At 43.7% G+C, this 19,075-nt stretch overlaps 1 protein-coding gene across 1 annotated transcript in view; it reads right to left on the bottom strand.

The window, feature by feature from the left end:
- KIAA0319L (KIAA0319 like) overlaps window positions 1–19,075 on the bottom strand; it is a 157,852-nt gene that overhangs the window by 135,621 nt on the left and 3,156 nt on the right. The window contains exon 2 of the mRNA XM_077481729.1: window positions 16,144–16,310. The gene's annotated coding sequence lies outside the window, so the exon portion shown is untranslated. The remainder of the gene's footprint in view (window positions 1–16,143; window positions 16,311–19,075) is intronic.

Here is a 19,075-nt window from a genome sequence, read left to right as displayed (position 1 = left end):
AAGTCCTGCCAGCAGCATCTTTGGAGCGGTGTATTTACCGCTCCTCCACCGCTGCTCCCCATTGAAATTGCGGGTGGTTTTAACCCTTTCTCGGCCACTAGCGGGGGTAAAAGCACCGCGCTAGCGGCCGAAATGCACCGCAAATCCGACGGTAAAACGCAGCTGAAAATAGCAGCGTCTTACCGCCGACGCCATTAGCAGCAGTGTGAAAGCTGTCTAAAAAGGGGTTGTAATGTCTCATGGTTTTTCACCTTAATGCATTCCATGCATTAAGGAGAAAAATCTTCTGTGCTTCAGCTGCCCCCAGACCCCCCTTTTTTCTTACTTGAACCCAATCATTCCAGCAGCAAGCATGAACCCAATGGCTCCAGCCGCTGTCTCGGGTCCTCATTGGATAGATTGATAGCAGAAGGAGCCGTCGGCTCCCGCTGCTGCCACCCGGGGCAGGTCCAGATCCTGCTGTCTGTGTCAATGGACACAGGAGTAGGACTTAGGATCGTGCCTGCATGGGTGCCCCCATGGAAAGTTGCTCTTCCTGGGGGCACCCGATGAAGAGGAAAAGCCAGGAGTTGCGCTGGGGCACCCCAGGAAAGGAGGCTTGGGGCTGCTCTGTGTAGAACCCTTGTACAGACCAGGGAAGTATGAAGTTTGTTATAAAAAAAAACACACCTTTACAATCAAGTAAAGTTAGCCATTAAAGTGCATCACTTGAACTACAAACTCTCTGCACCAAACAATGGCCTACATGGTCACTCTGCTACTTTTAAATTACAGGATAACATCAGCCAAACCAGTCCTTTAACATCAAAGACTTTACAAAATTATCAAAGTGTAAATGAGACATAAAGAGAAGCTCAGTGCAGACAGACTGCAGTATCCTACAATAAAATGAATAGACAGAAGGCCCCTGTGCGCAACAGAATATTTCCCAGAAACCAACACGTCAAACATAATTTAGTTCTGAGTACTGTAGTTTAGAACAATCCTGTATAGAGACAACTTCAGGTTCTTTTATACATGCTGAAGACGATGATAACGTAGTTCCTGATGACTAATAACACACACATAATTCAGGTTATTAACAAGACATTGCCATGAAGTATCTGGTTACTGAACTAATATATTTATAGCAAGACCATGATAATCTTACCTGAGAAGAACGCTGCCCTTTATATTAAGCATTGTGACTCCTACTACGTTATACGAGACCAATCCAATAAGCTAATCTTTTCATCTGCCTGGCAAGGATGGAAGGCTTAAAGAGGTCTTGCAAGAGCTGAAACCTGAAGCTGAGATATTCTTATCCCGTTCTTTCTTCATGGAGCGCAATACTCTTTTCCAGCATACAACAGTCTATTCTTACTATTCCATTTAAATGAACTCAAAAAGTGGGAGTTTGGGACTTTAAATGAGACATATGGGTGACATGTCTCCATCCCTAAATCTGCAAAAAGAGGGGGGAGGGGGGGATCTGGTGGACTAAGACTGGGAAATATGCCTGGATGATATAAACTTTTACAGCACAACAACATTACTCTGTATGGAGCTTGAATGATTATGTTGTAGGAGACTAGGGTCATGTCTGCTGGGAGAGATAGGATTTTATCATATAATAGGAGAAGAACAGGGATAACCCAGGCCTTCAAATTACAGCTTCATAGGGAGATCATCTGAAATGTACTAGAGGATAAGCATGGAAGGTGAACAAAGGCTTATTTGACGGCCGTTCCCCATGTTCTGTCAGCTTAAGAAAAGATTCACCTAATCTGATGCCAGCATTATGCAAATCATAACGCATTTAAAGTGACACTAAAGGTTAGTTTTTTTTTTTTTTTTTTTAAAAACCTATTATACTTACCTCCACTGTGCAGCTCGTCTTTCACAGAGTGGCCCCGATCCTCGTCTCCTGTGGTCCCTCGGCGGCTCTTGCAGCTCCTCACCACATAAGATAACCCCCCTGGGAGAAGCGCTCTCCCAGGGGGTTACCTTGCGGGTGCGCTCCTGAGTCCAGCATTCGACATCCATCGCAGCTGAATGTATGACTTTGCCACGGCCCCCTGGTCATTGGATTTGATTGACAGCAGCGGGAGCCAATGGCTGCGCTGCTATCAATCCATCCAATCAAGAGCCGAGAACCCCGGGCAACAAGACAGCGCGTCCCCTTCAGGTCAAGTTCCAGGGCTCAGGTAAGTAAAATAGGGGGCTGGGGGCCGGTCACTGCCAGGTGTTTTTTCACCTTAATGCATAGGATGCATTAAGGTGCAAAAACACAAAAAGGTTTTCAACCTCTTTAAAGTGGTTGTAAACCCTTACAACACACCTTGCCCTACAGGTAAGCCTAGATTAAGGCTTACCTGTAGGTCCAAGAAATATCTCCTAAACCTACACGGTTTAGGAGATATTTACCGAAAGACAGGCACCGTAGACAGCTGCGCACAGGCGCACTGAGCGCGCCGCCCTCAATGGCGATATGCCATGCGACTCCCATGCGCGGGAGAGACATCATTGCGGCTTCGCCGAATGACAGCGGCAGAGCGGCGAGACCCACTGAGAAGATGGATGCGCCGGACTACAGGGGACAGTGGTGACATCGTCCCCCCCCCCCCCCCCCCCGCGCAGAGCTTCTCACTATGAAGAACAGTGTTCCGCTGTTCCCTGTCTCCTGCTGACACAAACTCCTGCACATCTCTTCACTAGGAAGATAAGTGTACTGCTGTTTCTCTGCCTCCTGACACACCTCCATGCCCAGCTTGTGACAGTGCATTTCTGTCTCTGCATTTTACACTGCAATGTGTCTGTGCTCTGTTGAAGTTGCTGTTGCCACATCCCCACCCCATCATCTTCAGGAGTCTCCATCCCCACCTCTCTGAGCCCCCATATGCACTAGTACACATATATTGAGTGGGGAAAGTTATTATTTGATTCCCTGCAGATTTTGTAAGTTTGCCCACTTACAAAGAAATTAAAGCGGAGTTCCACCCAAAAATGGAACTTCCCCTTAACCGGTTCCTCCTCCCCACCCTCCGGTGTCACATTTGGTACCTTTCAGGGGTGGGGGGGGGGGGGGGAGCAAATACCTGTCTAATACAGGTATTTGCTCCCACTTCCGGCAAAAGATTGCCGCAGAATCTGTATCGATCTACACCATGTCCGTCCCCTCCTCCGTACCCTCCGTTGTCTTCTGGGAGACACACAGGTCCCATAAGCCAGCAGGGACCATTTAGAACATGCGTTACTAGCGCATACACAGTAAGTAACCAGGCTGTGAAGCTGCAAGGCTTCACTTCCTGATTCCTTTACTTAAGATGCCGGCGCATGCACCCGGAGCCAAAGGACAGGTCGGCTTCGGGTTGAGACATTGCGGGTGGCCTGGACAGGTAAGTCAGTATTTGTAGCTGCTGAGTTTTAATTTTTTTTTTTCCGGCGGAACTCCGCTTTAAGGGTCTAGAATTTTTATCATAGGTGTATTTTAAATGATAGAGACAGAATATCTACCAAAAATCCAGAAAAAAAAAAAAAAAAATGTTATAAATGGATTTGCAGTTCATCGAGTAAAATTAGTATTTGATCCCCAAGAAAAACGTGACTTAGTACTTGGAGGAGAAACTCATGTTGGCAGGCATAGAAGTGAGACGTTTCTTGTAGTTGGTTACCAGGTTTGCACACATCTCAGGAGGGATTTTGGTCCACTCTTTACAGATTGTCTCTAAATCCTTAAGGTTTCTAGGCTGTTTGGCAACTTGAAGTTTAAGCCCCCTCCATACATTTTCTATGCGATTAAGGTCTGGAGACTGGCTAGGCCACTCCATGACCTTAATGTGCTTCTTCCTGAGCCACTCCTTTGTTGCCTTGGCGGTATGTTTTGGGTCATTGCCAAGCTAGAAGACCCATCCACAGTGTTCTCGCTGAGGAAAGAAGGTTCTCATACAAGATTTTACAATACAAGGCCCCGTCCATTGGCCCCTCAATGCACAAAGTTGGCCTGTACCCTTAGCAGATAGAAACAGCCCTAAAACATAATGTTTCCACCTCGGTGCTCAACTGTAGGGATGGCGTTCTTAAGGTGATAGTCAGCATTTTTCTTCCTCAACTCACGACGGGCCGAGTTAATGCCAAGGAGCTCAATTTTGGTCTCATCTGACCAGAGCATTTTTTCCCAATCCTTCTTTGAATCATTTTAGAGGTTTATTGGCAAACTTCAGATGGGCCTGTACATGAGCCTTCTTCAGAGGGGACCTTGCGGGCACTGCAGGATTTCAATCCATGACGGCGTATTGTGTTACCAATGGTTTGTTTGGAGACTGTGGTCCCAACTGTGAGATCATTCACAAGCTCCTCCCATGTAGTTCTGGGTTGATCCCCCACTTTTCCCATGATCAACCTTACCCCATGAGGCAAAATCTTGCATGGAGCTCCTGAATGAAAGTGATTGATGGTTATTTCATCCATTTGCAAATAATCGCTCCAACAGTTGTCTCCTTCTCACCAAGCTTCTTGCTGATGGTCATGCAGCCCATTCCAGCCTTGTGCAGGTCTACTATGTTGTCCCTGATGTCCTTTGACAGCTCTTTGGTCTTGCCCATGATGGTAAGGTTTGAATGGAGGAAAGATTCCGTGGACAGGTGTCTTTTATACACATAAATTGGAAGGACTAATTTGTGTACCACATGAGCACATATTGTAGCCATTCTGTGGGAGCCAGAATTATTGTTGGTTGGTAGGGTAAAATACTTATTTTACGCAATGAACTGCAACTCAATTTATAACATTTGTATTCTGTGTTTTTTTCTAGATTTTGGTTGATATTCTGTCTATCATTTAAAATAGACCTATGATAAAAATGTAGACTCCTCAATGCTTTGTAAGTGGGCAAACTTACAAAATCTTCAGGGGATCAAATAATGCTCCCCACTGTATTATATATATTTTTTACACACACACTATCTCACTAAAGTGAGTACACCCCTCACATTTTTGTAAATTTATTAGATCTTTTCATATGACAACGCTGAAGAAATTACACTTTACATTGTAGCAAAGTAGTGAGTGTACAGCTTGTATAACAATGTAAATTTGCTGTCCCCTCAAAATAACTCAACACACAGCCATTAACAGCTGGCAACAAACGTGAGTACACCCCTAAGTGAAAATGTCCAAATTGTGCTCAATTGGCCATCCCCCCCCCCACCCCCGATGTCATAGGACTGGTTATTGTTACAAGGTCTCAGAGCATCTCAAAGCTAGCTGCTCAGCTGTCAGCTACTTTCCCTCCACAGTGACTCACCTGTTGATATCCTGCGCATTAGCCCTGCCTACTTAAGCCGTTCAGCCCAGATGATCTCTGCCTTCACCTTGGTCACATCTCTAGAGATGCTCTCCAGTGTTCCTGTTAAAGACTCGCTTGGCTGACATTCCTTCTGGCTCCAGATCCTGCTTGCTGTTCTACTAAGCTAATCTCTGGCTTCCTGATGTTTTGGCTTGTCTGACTATCCGTTACGGTTCCTGAGCTCTGGCTATGTTTTGACTAAGTTTACATTTTTTTATTAATATTAAACAAGTATGATTTAACTGTACTTCTGTCTCAGTCTGATTCAACAGTGGGGCATCCTCAAAAACAGAAGGTGGAAGAGCGCAAGGTCTCTAACATCCACCAGCTCTGTGATATCATCGAGGAGTGGAAGAGGACTCCATTGGCAACCTGTGAAGCTCTGGTGAACTCCATGCCCAAGAGGTTAAGGCAGTACTGGAAAATGATGGTGGCCACACAAAATATCGACACTTTGGGCCCAATTTGGACATTTTCACTTAGGGGTGTACTCACTTTTGTTGCCAGAGGTTTAGACATTAATGGCAGTGTGTTGAATTATTTTGAGGGGACAGCAAATTTACACTGTTATACAAGCTGTACACTCACTACTTTACATTGTAGCAGAGTATGATTTCTTCAGTGTTGTCACATGAAAAGATATAACAAAATATTTACAAAAATGAGGTGTGTACTCACTTTTGTGAGATACTGTATAATATATATATATGCACATACACACATAGAACATACGCACAAACGTTCACCTAGAATTTCTGATTTAAACTGAATAGAAAAAAGGCAAAAGTTAATTGATAATCTCTGCTGTAGATTATCAATTAAGTATTCCAGCCTGTGTTGGATTCTACACATTCCAAAAGCAAAATAGCAAGGGGTGGATAACAGCATTGCTTGGCAAAAAGTTAAAGTGGAGTTCCATCCAAATGTGAAACTTATGCTCATTTGTCTCCTCCCCCCACTCCGATGCCACATTTGGCACCTTTCGGAGGGAGTGGATATCTGTCACCCCTTCCAGGAGTCTCGGCCGCAGCGCATTAAGTCAACGCTCGGCTCCCTCCTCCTTCCCCCGCCGACGCCGGGCCAGCAGGAGAGTGCAGCTGGTGACACGCGCATGCTCAGTAGGGATCTCAGCCTAGAGATTTTTTTTTTCCCTTTCTTTTTTTTTACTACAATAGAAGGTAACCCTTCTCCCATCAGCATTCATTACAAACTGAGCTATCATTTGTTGATGGTCTTATTTGTTCATAAATTATGAGCAAGGTGGAGGGCATTCCTCCTAGGATTTCACTATGTGACAGGAACTAGATAAGCCCTTTTCAACCACTGTGCTTACGCACCTTGGGTTGACTTTAGGTTTCTTCAGGGGTGCCTTGGAAAAATGTCTAAAGATTACCCAAAAATTGTATACAAGACAGGATGCAGATGAATCCTTCCTTTTAGTTACACAAAGCCACAGGTTTTCATTATAACTTTCCAGCTACCAGCGTCCTAACAACCAAATGAGGTCATTGGTTGAAGAGGAGAACATTGGGTGTCTGCACAGCATCCTTGTTTGGCCCTACCCTGCCCCCTTTCATCAGCACTGGGGTTACATTTATTGAGTGAGAAAAGAAAAGAAAGAAAACAGAAACATTGGAATACTAGTCAGTACTAGAGTACAAATGTACATTTGCTTTGGAAAAATAAATCACCTCTAACAATGGGTGTTCTACATGTGTGGCTGTTGCTACATTACATAAAATTATTTCAGTTCTTTACATTTTAGAATAGGGTGCCTCAAGATTGTGTGCCTCAAGATTTTAAAGGGTTCCCTGACTAAAAAAAAATAAAGTGAAAAAACAGTGCACTAGATAGTCTTCAAATAAACAAAACTTTTAGAATAAAGACACCATTTATTATTGCCAAAGGACCCACCAACATGTTATCAAACAAACCCAACATCTACTAAAATCTTAAATACCGTATATCAAATTTCCATCCATGCTTAAAATTAAAAAAAAGTTAAGGGTTTGTTCACAGTTGTGTGAAGCAAGCACACAGCGGTGCAACTGAGTTATTGTTCTTCTGTTTTGGTGTGGTGCAATTAAAAAATAAAAAGGGTTGTGCACTTCATTGATGCGATTTATACATGATAGGCAACTCATTCAAATGCATGGGCTGCTCTACTTCAATGCATGTAATAACAAATGGCAACACAGGATATGAACCCAGCCTGATGATACTTGCTTTAAAATCAGGACTATATTTATAAGCTCATGGTGACCTAGACACATGGTAGAAAATAACCTCTCTCAAAGGTTTATCTCAGAAATAAAACATATAAATAGGAAACAAACAATGCTTTTCAAACCCTGGACAGCAACCCTGGACAGCAGCTATGGCCATGCAGCCATGTCTTTCCAGTGACAATAATTCTCTGGGTATACAGAGCAAGGTGACAGTGTCTTTGAAAGGCCCCTCTGACAACCATACTCATCTTACCGGTGCTGCCTCACAGCTTTAGTGAGAATACCCTACACTCCTAGGCAGGGCAGCAGTTAGAAATGATGGGGCCCCATATAGCCTACCTTATAGGGACCCTTTATTTTAGTTAAAAATACAATAAAATCATTAGTGGATACAAACATAAGGTAACTTAAAAAAATCCTGCTAAATCTAAAAGATAAAACTGCATCAAGTTAATAAAGCTATGTGTGTGAATGAGGTCTTGGGACTCATTCACATGGGCACTGTGGCCTGTACAGTGTGAATCAGCAGCTTCATGTTCATTCACAAACTGAAATATAATAAACCGTTTACTATATTTCCTTTACAAATGAACACATTGATTGGTTGGTACCGGGAGTGTGGTCTCACAGGGTGCTTGGGTAGCAGGGAGAAGGGGTGCAGGACAATGTGATCTGGGGGGCATTTGCTGAAACCAATCTACTGTAGTGGGGGGGGGGGAGCATTTAATGAAACCAATCTACTGTAGTTCCCCCTTGCAGTAGATGAAAGCTGACAGGAGGTAGAGGAGAAACCAGCTTTCAGATGCTGCAGGGAGTAACTACAAAGGATTGGTTCCAGTGAATACCCCTCCCACTCCCCACATCTATCACCCCCTCCAGTCCAGGATTCCCTTCCCACTGACTGTCAGCTGCCTGGGCCCCCTTGTTGAACTGATTGAGCCCTGCCCCGTCCAGGGGAGCCAGCAGTACCCCTTTTATCAGCGGTCCTGTTTCCAGGTATGAAAACATAAGATCCTGCTGTCCCTGGGCCTATTAGCTAGGCCTAGGGACATATGTGACATCACTGCTATGACTGAACAAACAGGCATGTTCAAATATGAATATCATGTTGAGAAGAAAATAGTATTGTGCATATCCAACATTGCATAGTTATTAACAGTGAAAAACTTAACATTTTCATAGCTCATAAAGCATGATCATTTTCATTACATAAAAATAATAAGACTCAATTTGTGTCCAATGCCACAAAACCATCTTTTCCGTAGACTGTTTAATTGAAACTCAACATATACAGAACACAATACTCCACACACAAGGTTCAGCTGCCCAAGAAATAAATGGATGGTAACCAAGTCAGATCCTGGACAGATTCTGAAGCTAGTCTACTTGTGTACAGTTTCAGCTTTTCAAAAAACAGAGTGGGTTTTACTATTTAGATTCACTATGTGGAACACTGAGTTTCCACCTCCTTTCTTGTTTACACACTTCTAAATTGTTCTTTCCTACATGACTGCATATTAGGTAAACGTGAGCCTTTGCAAACCCAAGCACAGTGACCTTTTATTCCCAAGAACTCAGCTAATCAAACATATATAAAAATCTGTAACAACTGTACACCCTTACGCACATGGGCGTACTGGGGCATACAACGTAAAAGAAGGTTGTATTTCAGTGTCTGGGAGCCACAGCTATTGCATACAACGGTCTGTACAAAAATTACAAGATAGGGTTGTATGTGGCTATATGCAGCTCCAAGCGTAAATTTGCACACACATATGGGCCTAAAACCCCTGGATGCACACTGGCTGCATCCAGGGGCCTAAATCTGTATGTGGATTTACGCTTGGAGGTGCGTATACAAACAACCGTATCCTATAGTTTCATTGTACAGACAGCTGTAAGCAAACACCTGTGGTTTCTGGGCGCTGGAATACAGCCATATTTTTCATTATATGCATCAATAAGCTGTGATCATCAGCCTTTAAATAGACATTAAGCCGCTCATAGGCAATACTGTGGTAGTCTGCACGCATCTGGCCTCCCGGGTCCCCCTGTCTTCCGATAACTCGCCCCTTCGCCCGATTTTGGACGACCCACGTTTCCCCCCGGGCACATCTGATGCAGCATTCCGAACCCTGAGGGATTCGGGGTGTTACCTAGCCTCACATTTTAGTGTAGCGGGACGCTGGAGAACGACTGCAGAACTGACAGACCCGACTGGCCCATACCGTCTGGACTTTGTGAGAACAGCACAACTGCGACACTTTTTAGACAACCCAACGCCGCCTAGGGCCGCGTCTTCACCTCCCACACCCATAGAAGATCTATGCTCCGGAACAGGGTTGGTGGCTCACACTCTGTCCTTAACATACACGATACTTAATGTTCCGCCGGAAGGCTATCAGCTCCCGAGTCTCATTAAATGGGAAAGGGAACTGAATTGCACATTCACAGATCTACAGAAGCAGAAAATTGTGCCGTTTACGCACAAATCGTCAATCTGCACTAAGGTGCAGGAGACGAATTACAAACTCCTCACGAGATGGTATAGGACCCCGGTAGTTTTGCGTAAATTTTTCCCGGCGGTGTCGGATGAATGCTGGCGCTGCCGGGAGGGGACGGGGACTCTGTTGCATATTTTTTGGTCCTGCCCTAGACTTAGATGTTTTTGGGAGGGGGTCCGTCGGATCATGCAGGGATTCACCGATTATGTGATCCCGGATGATCCGGCGTTCTTCCTGCTTCATGTTAACGACATACCCACACGCTTGTATAAGAAGTCTTTGATCAGACATTTGGTAGATGCGGCGAAGGCATGCATTCCCCTTGCCTGGAAATCTCCGCTCCCGCCTACTCTGAATACTTGGGTCAGGAAAGTCGAAGACGTTAATAAGATGGAAGACCTTGTCCTGACGAGCAAACACAGACAGGAGTTATATACCAAGACATGGCAACTTTGGAATGTCTTCAAATTCTCACAAGAGGGGCAGGCCCTACGGGGGCCCCTAGTTCACCCACCGTGAAGTGTATGATATTATGACCAATCTTTCGAATGTTTACCTAATCTGAGTATACTGGACATCCATGCTCGTGGGTACCCCCCCTCCCCTACCCCGCCCCCCCAATCTCCTTCCTCCTGCCCCCCGCCTGACCTTTACTTACCTCTCCCTTCCTACTTCCTCTTCTATTCACTGTTTTTCTAACTAGCTTTGCCTTCCTTGGCACCTCAGGGCTCTGTTGGATTTTCTGGGCTCTCTTACATCCTTCTACAACCAACAGGAAAAAAAAGGGGGGAGAGACCTGGCCGGACCTAAACGGCATGATGTTACATGTTACTGTCAGGGGATACCTGTGTTACAGTTGTACTATGTCATGTACCCAGATTGTCGCTACTTTATATTGCACTGTGACTGTTTTGATTTTGTACATGTTGTGGCCGGTTTGGTCCTTCCGCCTAAATACAAATAAAAAAATAAATAGACATTAAGGCCTTATTTTTAGACTTGGGACTTATATTTTCTTAAAACTTTTCTAAAGCCAAGGTTTTTAGTTTGGGATAGAATGGTGAGAGAGAACAACTCCTGTCTAATTTTTATTGTTGCCTTTGTTCCCTCTGGGGAGATTCACCATTGTTACAAAAACCGAAAGGGAACCTGACGGACTTAAATTATTCCCTCTTCTAATTAAACGTGAAAACACTTTAAATTCCAGTTTAAAGATAAATCCACTTGTTTGTTTGACTTTGGATAACTAACCAAAATAAGTAGTAGTACTAAAAACACTTTGCGCAAACCAATCAATAAATCGCTTATTGCGATTTTTTTTACCAAAAATATGTATACGTGTCGGCCTAAACTGAGGAAAAAAATTTTTTTATATATTTTTTGGGGCTATTTATAGCAAAAAGTAAAAAATAATGTGTTTTCTCAAAATTTGTTTATAGCGCAAAAAATAAAAACTGCAGAGGTGATCAAATACCACCAAAAGAAAGCTCTATTTGTGGGGGGGGGGGGGAAGGACGTCAATTTTGTTTGGGAGCCACGTTGCATGACCACGCAATTGTCAGTTAAAGCGACGCAGTGCCAAATCGCAAAAAAGTACTCTGGTCTTCAGCCAGCAAAATGGTCTGGGGCTTAAGTAGTTAAACATACAAAGTATAATTCCAAAGCATCCATTTTCACATTAGGTGACACAAAGAATTACAAAGAATTAGACAACTGGCGTGCCAGTGAACTATATAGTGAACTATATAGTGCCCTGCTAGCACTTTTTACATTTGTACACTCGTAGGTGTACTTCTATTGCCAAGTTAAACTCATTAAAGTGGTGTTGCCCCCCAAAAATTAAAACTGCTTAAAATTCGTAAAAAAAAAAATTTTTACTCACCTCTAAATACCGGTTGCTAGGGGGTCCCTCGTAATCTGCCTTCCTCATTGCCCGGGCTGGTGACATCACTTCCCCTCACGCCGCACATTCACCTGGGACCTGTCATGTGTCCCAGATGACTGTACGGCGTATCACGGCGCCCTGCGCCGCTCGCGCATGCGCAGTGGGTGCCCGGCTGTGAAGCCACAGCTGGGTGCCCACAGTATGCATGACGGCGCCGCGAGCGGAGCGGGGAGCGAGGGGGGGGGGCTTCGTTCCCCCGCATCGCTGGACCCTGGGGCAGGTAAGTGTCCGATTATTAAAAGCCAGCAGCTGCAGTATTTGTAGCTGCTGACTTTTAATTTTTTTTTTTTAGGGGGTACCCCACTTTATTGTACACAGTCCTACAGCAAGACAAAAGATCTCAGATCAGCCCCATTTCTGCACCTTTAAGTGGCCATACATGGATCAAAATTCGGCAAGTTCAAGGACAGAATTGCAATACATATATGACAGTTTCATTTCATAAGAAGTCCATCTATCGACCAGCTTCTTATGAATTAATTGGCTTGTTGGCAAGTTTCCGCTCGATCAGCGCATGCAGTCAATTGGCAGCAGCACCGATCAGTGTATTCCGAGGGGCGGAGATTCCCGCTGTTAGAATAAAATGACACAGTGGGGGGGGGGGGGTATCCCGCATACACATTAAATAATGATAAGCTTGGGTATGTTCAAATGGTCCTCCAAACCCATGTGGCTGAGCCGCCCAGGTAACTGTCACCTGTAATAAGCTAATCATCTGAGGCAGGGGCACAGCCAAAATGTATATAACGGCATGTATGTGTGGCGGCAGGGTGGGGAATCTGTTGGCCACAAATGACTGGCCCATTACAGGTAATGACTTCCTGGCAGGCTTGACCATGCCCTGTTCAGAAGGGCATCTGAACACACAGGCTCTATGGTAACCATTACTGCAGTGCTATGACAATCTCAGTCACTGGTTGCCTTCACTGACGTTGGGGGGTTGGTGGGACAGACAGACTAGGGTGCTGTCAATTATAGGGAGTACCTTCACATGCAGCAGTGAGGGCATTGTGTGTCCACCTTGGCCTGTGCATCAGGGGTTGCCCCCTATTATCTCAAAGCAATAAAATCTTTCTTAAAGTGGTGGTAAACCTCAGACATAAAATATGAACAAAGCATATCCCTCTATTTTGTGTATCTGTCTCAATTAGGATCACCAAGTGTAATTTCTGTATGCTGCTTTGTCCATCTGCTATCAGCATGAATTATGTCAGACAGGTTTTCCTGACACCAAGAGAAAAAAAATGTGACGGAGAGGGATTTCCAGGTGAATGACAGCCTAAGCTCTGTTCCTGTGGACTGTGTGAAGGAGGTGTGTCCCTTCCCTTCAATCAGCTCTCAGAGCTCTCCTCGCTGAGCTCAACAGAATGTAACTTCATCTCTCCTCCCGTTTTCTGACAACTCAGACAAGCTTATAAATTCAACCTCTAAATCCCAAAGTGAAAAGGATAGAGATAGATATATAGATATAGATATAGATAGAGATATATATATAATATATATATGCAAATCCAAAAGTAAAAAGCAAACAAAGCTTCAAATTATTCCTAAAAAAAAAAAAAAATCACTTCAACATATTATACATGTGTATACATGTGCAACACTGACCCTCACACGTGAAACACAATTACGTGTTATCAATGTATCAAAGAAAAAAGAAACCACTGTGTAATAAAATAAAACATAAAAAAATCATATATAAAAGATGAGCAAAAACTCAAAACAAAAATGTCTACCAAAAATATAAATGCATGATACACAAAATAAAAAACAAATAAAAAATGTCAACAATATATAGTCTTTTGAAGATGGACGGTGTAGACCATCTTTTATGTAGCCAATATCTATTATATGGTTTAATTCACAATTTTACCATTTTTTATTTTTCATGGTCTCATTGCATGTCCCCATTATAGGATTCGGATTTATTTACGGGTTGTATTGTATACAAGAGTTGAGCTCTTTATTTAGGGCCAATTTAGTTTTTAGTTTTTGTTCGTTTTTTATCTTTTTGTTATGGATTAAAGGACCGTTTACGGGTTTTTTTTCCCTCTTTTTTTCCCCCCATTCCCTCTAATCATTTGCGCTTGGGGTCGATTCCCGGGGCTGAGGGAACTTCAAACGATGGCTGTCCATCAAGAATGAGGCTTGGTTTTCTGACCTTTTGACATTTGCTGTTCCTCCGTAGGACACACATCTGTTAGGTAAATTGGGGTGATAAATTTCCATCATGACCGCTGACTGAGAGCGAGGCTTGGCCCGCGATCACATGTCGTGTGTTGTCATACACATACGCAAGATGGCCACCGACTGGGAGCGAGGCTTGGCCTGCGATCACATGATGTTTATTGTTGAATTTACATCTAAGATGGCTGCCGACCCAGAACGAGGCTTGGGTATGGGAATGGGTATAAATGGGGTGACGCCACACGCCGCCCCTGGACGATGCAAGTTATTATGAAACGCGTAGGGCGGAGCGACGTGTTGACGTCACCCCAGCCGTGTTCGCTTGCTATACACCAGGAAGGACGGGTTGGTTTTTTGGTGTGTGTGTCCGGCCAGCGCACACTTCTTATCAAGCCTGCTGTTAAACCTTTTATGTATGTGCATTTATTTTTATTTTTGAATTAAAAGTCGTTGGTTTTACACTATCTGGAGCCTATGTTTTCTATATGGCACTGTGCTGAGTCGAGATTGGTATATGGAGGGACGGTAGAGACAGCTGTAGCCCCATCTTGTGAAAGATCTGTGATTGATCAAGTGGTACAACAACCTGAATGCCCATCTAATCTTATTTCATCTGTTGTGACCCTCTGTAACGGGGGTCGTTTCAAGTTGGTAAGGAGCCAATTTATAAATTTGGTGATGGTAAAGAGCACATTGCACTTTTGGAGAGAAAAGAATTGTTTGCTTCAATTCAGTCATTCACTTGAAGATTCATCACTGGTGGTCGGTCAATTATATGGACAATTTGCACTATTAATAAGATATATATTTTTCACTTATAATTATATGGACACTATATATTGTTGACATTGTTTAAATCATTTTTTATTTGTTTTTTATTTTGTGTATCATGCATTTATATTTTTTGGTAGACATTTTGTTTTGAGTTTTTGCTCATCTTTTATATATGATTTTTTTATGTTTTATTTTATTACACAGTGGTTTCTTTTTTCTTTGATACATTGATAACACGTAATTGTGTTTCACTTGTGAGGGTCAGTGTTGCACATGTATACACATGTATAATATGTTGAAGTGATTTTTTAGGAATAATTTGAAGCTTTGTTTTGCACATATACATATACACACACACACACACATATACACATATATATATATATATATATATATATATATACACATATATATATATATATATATATATATATATATATATCTCCTTTTCACTTTGGGATTTAGAGGTTAGCGCAATTTTTTATTTTTCTTATTTTTATTTTTGGATTTGTATTTTTGGTATACATTAAAATTGCAGCTTCCAACTACTTTGAATTTTGGATATTCCGTAGCGCAGTTTGCTCCTTCTTTTTCTTAAGCTTATAAATTCAGCACTTTGAATGGATGTAGAGAAGAAAAGACTCCAGACAGGTAGGCCTCTTTCACACTGGGGCGCTTTGCAGGCGCTACAGCGCTAAAAATAGTGCCTGCAAAGCACCCTGAAACAGCCGCTGCTGTGTCTCTCCAGTGTGAAAGCCCGAGGGCTTTCACATTGGAGTGGTGCGCTTGCAGGACAGTCAAAAAAGTCCTGCAAGCCACATCTTTGGAGTGGTGTATTTACCACGCCTAAAGCAGCCCTTCCCATAGAAAACAATGGGGCAGCGCTGCAAACCCACCTGCAAAGTGCCACTGCAGAGGCTCTTTGCGGGCGTTTTTAACCCTTTTTTGTCCGCTAGCGGGGGTTAAAACTGCCTCGCTAGCGGCCGAACAGCGCCGATAAAACGACGGTAAAGCACTGCTAAATATAGCACCACTTTACCACCAGTGCCCGCAGTCCCCCCAGTGTGAAAGTAGCCGTACAACTTATGTAGGGGGATACAATATTTCCTAAGCAAATAACTACAAGGTTATGAGATGATGTAGCATGTAGTAACACTGTCAGTGGCAGTACACACTAACCCAAATCATGTCAGCTTGGATGGTCTCAGACACAGAACTTCAGCAGAGGAAGCTGCACCATAACTATCCCCTGGTGAGGAGATGCCAGGACGGGACTGATTCCAGATCCTCTTTTTCCTTCCAGAGCCTTGTTTCACTTCTGCATTCCCTGGAGAAAGTCCTAAATGCTGTAACAGAAGAAAGAATGCATAAGTCACCACCTTCCTTTCAAAAGAGCAGCCGCAGAGTAAAGCCTGTCAAGCAGAACCTCAGCATACATAATCTGGATCACAGAAAAGACAGTAATGCCGCGTACACACGTTTGGAATTCTCGTTGGAAAAAGCTCTGATGGTTTTCCTGACGGAATTCAGCTCAAGCTGTCTTGCCTACACACGGTCACATCAAATTCCGATCGTTTATAACCCGGTGACGTACAACACGTACGATGTGACTAGAAAAAGGAAGTTCAATAGCCAGTAGCCAATAGCTTCTGTCTCGTAGTTGAATCTGAGCATGCATGATTTTTGGCGTGTCGGAATTGCATACACACGATCGGAATTACCGATAGAAAGTTTTTCCGTCTGGAAAATTGAGAACATGCCATCAATTTTTGGCGGAAATTCGGACAGCTAAATTCCGATGGAGCACCCACACAGTCGCATTTTCCGAAGAAAAACTCAGATCGGTCTTTTTCTGGACGGAATTCCAAACGTGTGTACGCACCATTAGCCAGCCTTTCATTGCAGTACTCAGGTACAGTCATCAAACACCTGTCCCAAATACAAGAGTCTTCCCTGGTAAAAAAAAAAAAAAAAAAAACTGGCCTAAAGCATAAAAAACAGAGGCAGGATTTCTTGTCCATCCAGATTTGGGACAAAACCTGACTGACAGCTCCTACAGCCATCTTATAGGACCCTGGTGACCTGTTTATGTGAGTAATACAGCCGACAGCACCGTCTACACATTCCAGAACAGCCAGATCAGTCACCATTTATCACCAGCACACTACAGGTGAGAGATAGATATAGATAGAGAGATTATATATATCTCACATATATACACACACACACACACACACACGCCCCTACAGTATCTTACAGAAGCGAGTACACTCCTCACATTTTTGTAAATGTTTTATTATATCTTTTCATGTGACAACACTGAAGAAATGACACTTTGCTACAATATAAAGTAGTGAGTGTACAGCTTGTATAACAGTGTTATTTTGCTTTCCCCTCAAAATAACTCAACACACAGCCATTAATGTCCAAACCACTGGCAACAAAAGTGAGTATACCCCCCATAGTGAAAATGTCCAAATTGGGCCCAATTAGTCACTTTCCCTCCCTGGTGTCATGTGACTCGTTAGTATCACAAGGTCTCAGGTCTGACTGGAGAGCAGGTATGTTAAATTTGGTGTCATCACTCTCACTCTCTCATACCTGTCACTAGAAGTTCAACATGGCACCACATGGCAAAAAACTCTGAGAATCTAAAAAAAAAAAAAAAAAAGTTGACCAAAGAATTTGAGTGCACGTGCTCAACACCATATCCAGAGGTTGTCTTTGGGAAATAGACTTATGAGTGCTGCCAGCATTACTGTAGAGGTTTAATGGGTGGGGAAGGGGGGTCAACCTGTCAGTGCTCAGACCACACGCCGCACTCTGCATTAAAATTGGTCTGCATGGCTGTCATCCCAGAAGGAAGCCTTTTCTAAAGATGATGCACAAGAAAGCCCGCAGTTTGCTGAAGACAAGCAGACTAAGGACATGGATTACTGGAACCATGCTCTGTGGTCCCAACTTATTTGGTCCAGATGGTGTCAAGCGTGTGTGGCGGCAACCAGGTGAGAAGTAAAAAGACAAGTGTGTCTTGCCTACAGTCAAGCATGGTGGTAGCAGTGTCATGGTCTGGGGCTGCATGAGTGCTGCCAGCACTGAGGGGATACAGTTCATCGAGGGGACCATGAATGCCAACATGTACTGTGACTAAGGATGAGCTCCAGCGTGTTCGCATACTCCATGTGCAGAGCCGCCAGGAATTCGGCGCAGCGCTGTGCTAATCACAGGCAGTGAGACATTCCCCCGACTTCCTGGAGGGCTCTGCATGTGGAGTATGCAAACACGCCTGAGCTCATCTCTACTGATATACTGAAGCAGAGCATGATCCTCTCTGTAGGGAGACTGGGCCGCAGGGAAGTATTCCAACATGATAATGATCAAAAACACACCTCCAAGCCGACCACTGCCTTGCTAAAGAAGCTGAGGGTAAAGGTGATGGACTGGCCAAGCATGTCTCCAGACCTGAACCCTACTGAGCATCTGTGGGGCATCCTCAAATGGAAGGTGGAGGAGCGTAAGGTCTCTAATATCCACCAGCTCTGTGATGTCATCATGGAGGAGTGGAAGTGGACTGCAGTGGCAACCTGTGAAGCTCTGGTGAACACCATGCCTAAGAGGCACACATATACATAACATTACCCAAAGTATTGGGACACCTGCCTTTACACGCACATTAATTTTAATGGCATCCCAGTCTTAGTCTGTAGGGTTCAATATTGAGTTGGCCCACCCTTTGCAGCTATAACGGCTTCAACTCTTCTGGGAAGGCTGTCCACAATGTTTAGGATTGTGTTTATGGGAATGTTTGGCCATTCTTCCAGAAGCACATTTGTGAGGTCAGGCACGGATGTGGTGAGAAGGCTTGGCTCACAGTCTCCGCTCTAATTTATCCCAAAGGTTTTCTAACAGGATGAGGTCAAGTCTCTGTGCAGGCCAGTCAAGTTCCTCCAACAAAACTTGCTCTGCTGCGTCTTTATGGACCCTTGTTTTGTGCACTGGTCCAAATCATTTGGTGGAGGGGTGATTATGGTGTAGAGTTGCTTTTGAGGGGTTGGGCTTGGCCCCTTAGTTCCAGTGAAGGAAACTCTTAAGGCATCAGTATACCCAGACA

The sequence above is a fragment of the Lithobates pipiens genome, unplaced genomic scaffold (assembly GCF_037356315.1).
Source record: "Lithobates pipiens isolate NorthernLeopardFrog02 unplaced genomic scaffold, aLitPip1_a1.2 Scaffold_16, whole genome shotgun sequence".
Taxonomy (NCBI): Eukaryota; Metazoa; Chordata; class Amphibia; order Anura; family Ranidae; genus Lithobates; species Lithobates pipiens.
The sequence above is the reverse complement of the archived record's forward strand: the minus strand, read 5'-3'. Positions and strand labels throughout refer to the sequence as shown.